Source organism: Canis lupus, unplaced genomic scaffold (genome assembly GCF_011100685.1).
Source record: "Canis lupus familiaris isolate Mischka breed German Shepherd unplaced genomic scaffold, alternate assembly UU_Cfam_GSD_1.0 chrUn_S662H824, whole genome shotgun sequence".
Taxonomy (NCBI): Eukaryota; Metazoa; Chordata; class Mammalia; order Carnivora; family Canidae; genus Canis; species Canis lupus.
Window position 1 is genome coordinate 28,135 of NW_023331607.1, and position 8,664 is coordinate 36,798.

At 37.7% G+C, this 8,664-nt stretch overlaps 1 long non-coding RNA gene across 3 annotated transcripts; it reads right to left on the reverse strand.

Annotated features, from left to right (window-relative positions):
• Positions 1–2,402: 2,402 nt before the first annotated feature.
• Positions 2,403–8,664, reverse strand: LOC119879343. 3 transcript variants are annotated; one of them, XR_005387473.1, is made up of 3 exons: positions 8,635–8,664; positions 4,854–5,000; positions 2,403–2,514 (listed from the first exon to the last, which is right to left on the reverse strand). It is a non-coding gene; the product is annotated as an uncharacterized LOC119879343 (long non-coding RNA). The 3 variants fall into 3 exon arrangements; XR_005387475.1 differs by lacking the exon at positions 8,635–8,664 and adding an exon at positions 6,166–6,520; XR_005387474.1 differs by lacking the exon at positions 8,635–8,664 and adding an exon at positions 5,842–5,879.

Sequence of the window (8,664 nt, forward strand, 5' to 3'; positions counted from 1 at the left end):
GTTTTTTTTTTGGCATCTTTTTGGTTTGTGCTTGGGTTCTATCTTTTCAATGTGGAAACTCTTTGGAATACTAACTTTTGACTACTTTAATCTGTGATATCTAGAATCTCCTTAAAGTTTTGCTAAACTTTGGTATCCTTCTTTTACTTCTTGACAAAGACTAATCCTGAGTCATTGCCTCTTACTGTGATCACAGTATTTTTATTTTTCTTAGAATCTTTGATTCTGGCCAACTACTGCTTTGCCTGGCCCAACTCAACCTGCCTAGGTAGGAATGAAATGTCTGTGGAAAGAGATGACAATTATCATTTCAGAATAAATGAAACGTCATATACTTAGTAAGTTAAACATAGTACTAAGGGAGTAGGGTGATGTTCATCATCCCATTCCTCATGCATTTACAGAGGAGAGTGTACTTCCCTGTTCTAGAGAGAACAGACTTGGAAGAATTTGGGAGTAGAGGTTTTCTCTAGACTTGTGGTCTCACAATCTTGTACCAAAGTAGCCAAAACATGAGACACAAGACACAAAAAAATGAAGAAGAACCAGAATACCTATCTATATTTTTGAAGAAGGCAATAATGTCTCAAATGTCACTCTCTGAGAGAAAGTAGGTAATATATATGGGAGACCCGGGACAATCACCAAAACAAAACAATAACAACAGCAAAAGCAAAGGAATACCTATATTAAACATGTGGAAGCACAACTATTGATGGGCACTTTCTGCTCAGTCATACAGATTCACAGGCCGTGGATTCAGTGCTGGTGCAGCTGGCTGGCTTGCCACCAGACTGAGACCAGGTCCTCGCTGTCTCCAGCATAGGTGCTACTAAGTTATCTGCTGTGCTCTGATAGCAGTGTCAGGTGACATTACATAGTCACTTAAGTGGGGTACCACAGTTTTGTTTGTGAACAACGTTCTATAGTGGGACAGTTTCTTTGTGATTGCTGACCCTTGGAGACTAGAACTAATTAGAGATTTGAAGCAACTTTGAAGAAGCTGAAGAAGCTATAACTCATTCCTGTGAAATCCCAGGACACAGCTGCCAGCTATAGGAACCTTGGCTCTGAGTAAAAGCCTTGGCTGACACTGAGCCAATTGTATAAAATGGAGAGTGAGAGCATTTGGACTTTAAATAAAGCTCATAGAGCTTTTATTTGCAAGGGGATTTAGTTGGTGGGAAGTTGAGTAACAAAATGAGTTTTCATATTGTTTCAAATTTGGGACATTTTAATATGGATATAGTCTCTGTATTCATATCATAACGTCTGGTGAGCTATTTTGGACAACATGGACTGGGCATAATTAGTGATAAGAAATAGAATTAGAGACGTGAACTTTCAGCTTAGTACTATCTGACTCATGGTGATAGTCTTTTATGGGCAAAAAGCAAAATGCCCTTCAAGAAGTCCCAGAAGGACTCTGTGTAGGGAGAAGCAAGCAGACTGGGGACTGTGGAGCACAGCAGCACTGTGAGCAGCACCACTCGGCTGAGAGGGACAGCTGCCTGGTCCCCTTCTGATGCCTGAGTACAAAGGGTTATGACATTGTTTCTCAGCCTTCCATCATGTGTACACCACCTTCATGACTTTTCTACAAATACATGTTTTTAAGTATTCAGCATGGACTTTACAATCTTTGCTCAGGGTAATATGTGTTAAAACATGTTAGGAAAAAAAACAGGTATCTTTCTGACTACAGATGAAAATACATACATAATTACTAAAACTGAAAAAAATATGCCTGTGAGTATGCTACTTAAACAACTCACATGATGCCAGTGGAACCCACAATGTAATATATTTAAAAAATTAAAAAGCTGGCAACATTCAGAGGGATGCGCGTTATTCCCCTCTTCAGGATTCGACTCCAATCCTGATGACAGAAACATGGTGTTGAGAAGAGATTTGGGTCGCTCTCTTCACTTTCTCACACCATTCCCAAGCAACGTAGAACAGACCTTTTTTAAGACCTATAGAAGCTGTGTAGAGCTTTTGTACTTAAAGTGTTCTTGGTCCCCTATTGGAGTGGGCTCGAGTGAGGACCACTGCAGTTCTGGCCATCACATGGCTTGTTTATGGCGATGCAGTAGCAAACCCTGTTTTTGCATGAGGTCTAAGCCTTCTACCCAGCTTTACTAGGGAACCCCTATCATTTGGTAGATAACATACATTTCAATTGCCTTCTGTCTCCCCTTTCTCAACTGGTTCCAACCCGTAAAGAAGTGCAAATTCCAACACAGCATGTAGTTACAAAAACAAGTGAAAGAATGAGAGAAGAAAACATTGATGGAAAGAAAATGCATGATGCTATTATACAGCAAAAATACTATGATATATAAAATTTAATGATAGCTTATTTTGAAAAGTGTTTTAAAAAATGAATGCAACTCAATACCAATAGTGTTGAGTTCTCCTTCCCCAACTTGCAGGTAGAGTCATGTAGTATTCCAGTCTTTCTGGCTGAGTCCCTGCAGCTGGAGCAGGGCACCTTCCGCTGTTGTCTAGTTTCTGAAAACCAATGAGAAAGAATATTGGTTTAGGGTTAGGCCTGGGGCTAGACCCTGGATGTCTGAAGTTCAGCAAATTACCTAGCCTTCCTGAGTCTCAGGTTTTATACGTGTAAAATGGGAACAATAACCCCTCTAGATTTCTTGTGAGGATTAAGTAATAATGCATGTGAGTCAGTGACACTGCCGTTCAGAAAGAAATTTAGATCCATGTCTAGGTATCCACTGGGTATGTCCATAACTAGATAGTTTTTGAAGAGGTTTGAGATCTTTCCCTTGCATGGATAGTGGAGTATGTGTGGTCGTGCTTATACTCATAGGCTTTTTTTAGCACAGATAAAATGCCAAAACAATAAAGATTTTGATCTCATGTGTTCCTTTGTGCAAACAAGCTTGCCTAGCAAAATGGTGCAGATAAACGCAGATGAATGGACTTTATACAAATAAATGAAATGTTTCTCTAGTATAAAAATAGATCAAATGGTAAGAGCACAAAAGTAGGTGAAATGGTAACATAAACTGACTTGTGTAATCAGAGAGTCAACTCTTGACATTTTCCACTCTAAGCTTTTTCTAATAGTTTTCTTGCTAAGGCTACAATGTTTTTGCCATATTGGAAGAGGGATTGTCAACTCTAATGAAGATTAAGTAGCTTTCCCAACTAGATTTTTTTTAAAATAAGCATCAGTTAATGCTGCGGGCTTTCAAAGCCATATTCATGAAGAATGGAAAGATCTTTAAAGAGCTGCTCTTAGAGACTCCTAACTCTGGGAAATGAACAAGGGGGTAGTGGAAGGGGAGGTGGGTAGGGGGATGGGGGTGACGAGGTGACACGCACTGAGGGGAGCACTTGATGGCATGAGCACTGGGTGTTATGCTCTATGTTGGCAAAATGAACTCCAGTAAAAAATAAATAAAAAAGAAATAAAAAATAAAGATCTGCTCTAAGAAGATGTAACTAATAAAATTTGAAATTTAGCAGCATTTCTATTCCATAGTTATTCCAACACCAAGTTTTTATCATGGTTACACTGAACAAAAATTAATTTAAAACAGAACTTTACATATTTAATAAAAGATGAAGATATTATTTACAACTTTAGCCAAAAATTAATTCCCTAAAGAGTAAAAGGCTATTTAATAAACAATTCTTTTGACTGGTTGGGAAAGTGTTGCACCACAGCTCACAAGTTCACACTTGATTTATTCTTTGAACGATATAGATAAGTTACAGGATTAAGTCTTCTGTCTTTTGGTTCCTGCCATTAATTGGTTTAAAGTCATCTGAGGACAGTGTAATTACAATGCTCCCAAAGAAACCTGGAGCTTGGGATCCCTGGGTGGCACAGCGGTTTGGCGCCTGCCTTTGGCCCAGAGCACGATCCTGGAGACCCGGGATCGAATCCCACGTCGGGCTCCCGGTGCATGGAGCCTGCTTCTCCCTCTGCCTGTGTCTCTGCCTCTCTCTCTCTCTGTGTGACTATCATAAATAAATAAAATTAAAAAAAAAAAAAAAAAAAGAAACCTGGAGCTTTGTAAAGTACAGTAAATGGAAAGTAATGTGTTATGGACATTCAATTGCTAAAAGGATGTAAAAGGGTAGGAGCCATTAGGAAAGGTGAAGAAACACTGCTCTTGATGAGCTTGCTGAGGAGCCAAATGAGCTTCTTGATCATGGACAGAAGAGACCATCTAAAGTTTAAAAAATGTAGAGCTGTTTGTGTGTCCATTGATCCTGCAATTCTACTTGTGCACTAAAGCAGGAAAATTAAATGAAATATTACCTAACAAATACAGGTGCTATGTTTTCTTCCTCTGATGTCTTTATATCTTTGTAGCCAGAAATCCCAAAGTTAATTTCCAATAGGAAAGGCTGAACATTAAAGTTAAAAGTTCACCTTAATTTGAATATTGTAGCATTAATGACATCTGGTGGAAAATGAGTTACAGTGTAGCATTATTTAGGTATCCTGATCTTTCCTTTATACTATCACTTTTTTTTTTTTTTTTTTATACTATCACTTTCATCAGATTTTCACACAGCCCTCTCCCCAAGTCCATGAGAAGAGTGTACTTTCTGGCCCCATTGAAGTTTGGCTTAGCCTTAAGACTTACCTGCATCAGTGGAATATGGGCAAAAATGTCAGTGTGAAAGTTCTGAAGATAAGCTTTAGCAGTCCTGGTGAGGCATTGCCCCTTCAATGATAGGAGACACGTGCCCTGCAGATTTGCAGGAGAAGAAGACAAGCACTCCAGATAACCCACAGACTTACAGGGAAAAAATTGTTATTCTATGGTTGTTTGTGTAAAAGCCAATTAATACATGAGACTATTACACACCTCTGTGTGAATTCCCATGGAGGCTTGACTCCTCTCTCCAATTGATGACACTGGGAGAAGAATCCTGGAGACGTGTGGTTCAGTCCCTTCTGGGGCTCTATTTCAGACCCTGATAGGCCCAGTCGGAACATGTTTCCATTCCTCCACCTATGGTAAGCAAAACTGAGTCAAGAGTCCAGGGCAGGCCCATCAGGCTCTCTTAGAATCTTGGTTTCTCTGTATAACATGGTGTGGAAGTCATGTAGGGCTCTTTTTTTCTTCCAAACATTTATTTAAATTTTAGTTAACATATAGTGTAATATTGGTTTCAGGAGTATAATTTAGTGATTTCATCAATTACACATAATACCCACTGTTCATAGGTCATTCGCAATTCTTGCATCTGTTGGTTTAAATATCTTCCTCTTAAAAAAATAAATAAATAAATATCTTCCTCTTAAGGTGGACTTCAGGTATAGGAAAAGAGGGCAGGACAAGTTTAGTTGGAGCCATAGGCCAAAGCTTTTCCGATTGAGCTTTGCCAATAAAGCTTGTAGCTTGGCTCCCACTCAACTCTAATAGATGTACTAGTAGGAGTCAGTAGTGTTATAAGCCACAAAGTATAAGTGGCAATATTAGGACAGTTTAATTTGATGAATAAAAACAACTGACAGAAATTAAAGTATTATCCGTGACCTATTAAGAAAGTTGCTACTGGTGAACATTTTTCAGGGAATGACCACATTATTTCTGGTTATTTAGCAGAGTCATTTAGTGTTTCCTAAAGCAGTTACTGCTTTCTAAAAAGAATTTCAAACTTTTGTCCCAAAAGTAGGACCAGAATTGTTAACTCTTCATATTTTTACTGAACTTCCAGTTCTGTTTTCCTTCTCAACCTAATGTTTCATGTTTAGAGGTTACAAACAGCCCAGTATTTAAATGTTTTAATCTTACTAGTGTTCACTTTGTAACATACCTCATGTTTGGAAAACCAGACTCTTGACCATACCTTAATTCAACATCATTTTCATTTCTGCAGAACTACTTTATTTTTTTTATTTATTTATGATAGTCACACACAGAGAGAGAGAGAGGCAGAGACAAAGGCAGAGGGAGAAGCAGGCTCCATGCACCGGGAGCCCGACGTGGGATTCGATCCCGGGTCTCCAGGATCGCGCCCTGGGCCAAAGGCAGGCGCTAAACCGCTGCGCCACCCAGGGATCCCTAGAACTACTTTTCTTATTCAGGAAAAGGACACATGTGGGTGGACCCTCAATTAGATAGCTTCAACAATTCTCAAGGCAATGGGCTTTCACAATAGCATTCACGATACCTGTCATCAATTACTGGCACTTATTTGTCTTGCAATGAGAGAATTGCCCTTTATTCTTAACAAGCAGGCAACTGGATCAAAGAGATTAGATTACTCAGGTGAAAAAACAAAGACAAATACATAATGAGATAAACCTGTGTAGTAACTGCCTGGAAGATTGCCATCTATTTTCCTCTCCATATCTCACGCTTTAGAAAGACCAGGACTTTGTTTCATTCATCCTAATACTTGGCACTTTAACAGGTGCTCACTTTGTAATTTCTGAATGAGTGATACAGGCCATGTGTTTTTACTTTATAGTGAAGGTTAATGAGTTAAATCATATAAAAAGCTTAGAACGGTGTCTGATACTAAGCACTTAATTACAAACAAGGTAACATTTAGAATAGAGATGAGAAAAGACGTCAGAAGTTTGCCTTAAACTGACCCTTAAAAATAAGGAAAACTAGGCTGGCAATAAGGCTAAGAGGATAGAAAAGTTCTCCAGTACACTACATGCTAAAATGAATTAATTCCAATGACATCTATTATTTTTTACAGAGAATGATGCTTATTTTAAGTCTAAGGTTATAAGATTAAAGAGATATAATCAAAGCTGTTCATTAAATTGAAAGTACCTCCAGATTTATTCAAGTTTGTATCCTTAGGCCTCAGTAAGCACAAGATATTATTGCTATACTGAATCCATTCTATTGTATGTGTTAATACCACACCAATATAAACATATTTTAAGACAAATTTTAAACATACATATTTAACTTTATTTCATCATCATTTAAAGCTTGATTTTAGAAAACATAAAAAAAATTAAGAGTTCTGTATCACAGGAATTTAACAGTGGCAATATACGTAGCTTTGTAGGTTCGAGTTCTACAACAAATTAAAATCAAATCATTGGAAATGTTTTCAATATGGAAAATAGACAAATAAAATAAATGGCAAGGAGACCTATTATGAGCAATGTTTCATTACTTGCAAGTTATCGTTAGATAATTTCAGAATCTAACAAACACTCTCATATTCAGACTTCTGTTGCTGTATTTTACATTTAATATCTTCCTACCTATATTCCAGAGTCAAAGTCCTTGACCAAAAGGTCTGATTTAAGAAGGCATTTAGTTTTATGGCAAAAGTTATCCATCTACAGTTACCACTTTCAAGGAATTGACAACAATGCTGATGTGATCTGCTAGTTCCCTTTTGAACAATGTGCAATAATTTATGTCAACCCTGTATAAAGTTATACAGGTAGAAAAAAATTGGACAATTATGCACAGTTCAATAGATGTAGAATGTTAAGTTTTCCCAGTCTAAAAATTAACCAGTGATACAAAATTTATCAACTATAGTTGACTTGGTTTCGGAAAACCGCATCTGAGAACTACAAGTACATCACTGTCCTTATCTCATCCTCAGTCACTGGTGGGAATTTTATAGGCCACCATGCTATTTACTTTGTGGATAGTAGTACTAAATGAACGAAGACGGACTTCCTCAGAATTGGTAACAAACTGTGGTCCTGACTCTTCCCATTTTTTCAAGTACAACCAAATCCTTGTCTGTATAAATCAGTAGGTCAAATGAACCTAAATTGGATAAGATCATTAAAGTACAATTATTTTTTGAAAGGTACAACTATCCTTCCTGTCTCCCTCACATGTGAGCCAGCTATCATGTCAGAAAAGCTAGTTTAGCTTGATCTCTAATCAGTTATATTAGCTAATTGCTTTTCTTCAATGGAAATTTTAGTACAGAAAATACTGTACTCCCTTTTACTTAATGAAAAACTTGATTTTTTTTCTTCAAAGAGCCACTAAAGATATTTGCAGAAAGTATATAATTAATCACGAGACAGCATGAATCTAAGCCAGAGAAAAAGAACATCTTGGTTCTGTGACTGCTGTATCCCAATGCCCAGAACCGTGTTAGGCATACAGTAGGCATTTAGGGTATATCTGATTAATGAAGGAGTAACTAAGCTAGAAAAGAAAGACACAGTTATACCTAAGTCTTAATTATACAAGGAAATGTGTATAAAAAAAAGTAATGGAAGAAATTAAATCTAAATATTCAGGAGACTGTAGAAAACTTTCATTCTTTCCCTATTCAGCACTTGTAAATAAAACACAACCAGGGGATCCCTGGGTGGTGCAGCGGTTTGGCGCCTGCCTTTGGCCCAGGGCGCGATCCTGGACCCGGGATCGAATCCCACATCGGCTCCCGGTGCATGGAGCTTGCTTCTCCCTCTGCCTTTGTCTCTGCCTCTCTCCTTCTCTCTGGACTATCATAAATAAAAAAAAAAATTAAAAAAAAAAAACACAACCAGCATTGCCTTATCATGACGTTTTTCTCACTTATATACCATGACATGGATAATTAAGAAAAAATTCAACAAAACGGTTAATTCTTAAAGTAATACTTAGTCTTTCCACAAAAATCTGAACCAACGTGAAGTCATATAATACTTACAAGAGACTTCCAACAAGGGCAGAAACGTCA